The sequence below is a fragment of the Ursus americanus genome, chromosome 13 (assembly GCF_024610735.1).
Source record: "Ursus americanus isolate L20-20 chromosome 13, mUrsAme1.1.p, whole genome shotgun sequence".
NCBI classification, from domain to species: Eukaryota; Metazoa; Chordata; class Mammalia; order Carnivora; family Ursidae; genus Ursus; species Ursus americanus.
The window spans coordinates 29542342-29543936 of record NC_142139.1 but is presented as its reverse complement, the minus strand read 5'-3'; the positions used below and the strand labels follow the sequence as shown (position 1 = coordinate 29543936).

General features: G+C 50.3%; 1 pseudogene; it reads right to left on the bottom strand.

Annotated features, from left to right (window-relative positions):
- Positions 1-372: 372 nt before the first annotated feature.
- LOC123793103 (glyceraldehyde-3-phosphate dehydrogenase pseudogene) lies at positions 373-1372 on the bottom strand (annotated as a pseudogene).
- Between the last annotated feature and the right edge of the window lie 223 nt (positions 1373-1595).

The following is a 1595-nucleotide window of genomic DNA, read 5'->3' as shown; positions in this document are numbered from 1 at the left end:
GTCAGACTAGCCAGAGGCCTGTGTGGCCCGAGGGGTCTCCTGGAATCATGTGGGACTATTCCCATTGTGAGGATGGTTAGGACAACTATCCTTGGCCCAAGTGGTTCCACACTATACACATGCTGTTTGATACACTGCTAGGTTTTCCCCTCATTTGTTTATTTATTTACTCTGGGTACAGTATACTTTATTAGTGGTACATGACAAGGTAGGGCTCCCTAAGCCCCTCCCTTTCTTCAGGAGGTCTGGGATGGAAACTGGAGGTTGGGAGATTCTCAGTATATTGGGGGATGAGTTGGGGCAAGGACTCCCCAGCAGCTGAGGGCTTTTCTCTTCCTCTTATTCTCGCTGAGGCTGGTGGTCCAGGGGCTCTTACTCCTTGGAGGCCATAGGGACTATAAGGTCTATCACCCAGTTGCCATAGCCAAATTCATTGTCATACTGGGAAATGAGCTTGACAAATTGGTCATTGAGAGCAATGCCAGCCCCAGCATCAAAGGTGGAAGAGCAAGTGTCACTGTTACAGTTGCAGGAGACACATAACCTGGTCCTCAGTGTGGGCCAGGATGTCCTTGTGGGGGCCCTCTGATGTCTGCTTCACCACCTTCTTGATGTCATCATATCTGGCAGCTTTCTCCAGGGAGCATGTCAGATCCACGACTGACATGTGGGGGGTGGGGACAAGGAAGGCCATGCCAGTGAGCTTCCCATTTAGCTCAGGGATGACCTCGCCTATAGCCTTGGCAGCTCCAGTAGAAGCAGAGATGATGTTGTGGGCAGCCCCTCCACCATCACCCCACAGCTTCCTAGAGGGGCTGTCCACAGTCTTCTGGGTGGCAGTGATGGCATAGACTATAGACATGGGTCCCTCCATGATGCCAAAGTTGTCATGGATGACCTTGGCCAGAGGGACCAAGCAATTGGTGGTACAGGAAGCATTGCTGATGATCTTAAGGGTGTTGTCATAATTCTTATGGTTCACGCCCATCACAAACATGGAGGCATCAGTGGAAGGGGCAGAGATGATGACCCTCTTGGCCCCACCCTTCAAGTGAGCCCCAGCCTTCTCCATAGCGGTGAAGACCCAGTGGACTCCATAACATACTCAGTACCAACCAGCATCACCCCATCTGTTGTTGGTGGGATCTCACTCCTGGAAGATGGAGCTGGGCTTTCCATTGATGACAAGTTTCCTGTTCTCAGCCTTGACTGTGCCATGTATTTGCTGTGGGTGGAATCATTCTGGAACATACAGACCCTGTAGTTGAGGTCAATGAAGGGGTTGTAGATGGAGATAAAATACACTTTGCCTGGGTTAAAAGAAACTCAGGCGCCTAATATGGCTGAATCAGTTTACTCTGACCTTCCCCATCATGTCTCACTGACGCGGCTGGCACTGCGCCAGAAGATGTGGCTGTCTGTCGAACAGGGAGGAGCAGAGAGCCCTTAGTTTATTATGTGTTGATATATGTAATGCTCTGGCCCCAAGGAAAGACTCTTTTTCTGCCCTTCCAGTGTTATGAGTACTGTCGGGATCTGGGAAAATGTTTCCTCCACTTGTGCTCTGACTTCCTTGGATGATGGCAATTGAATAT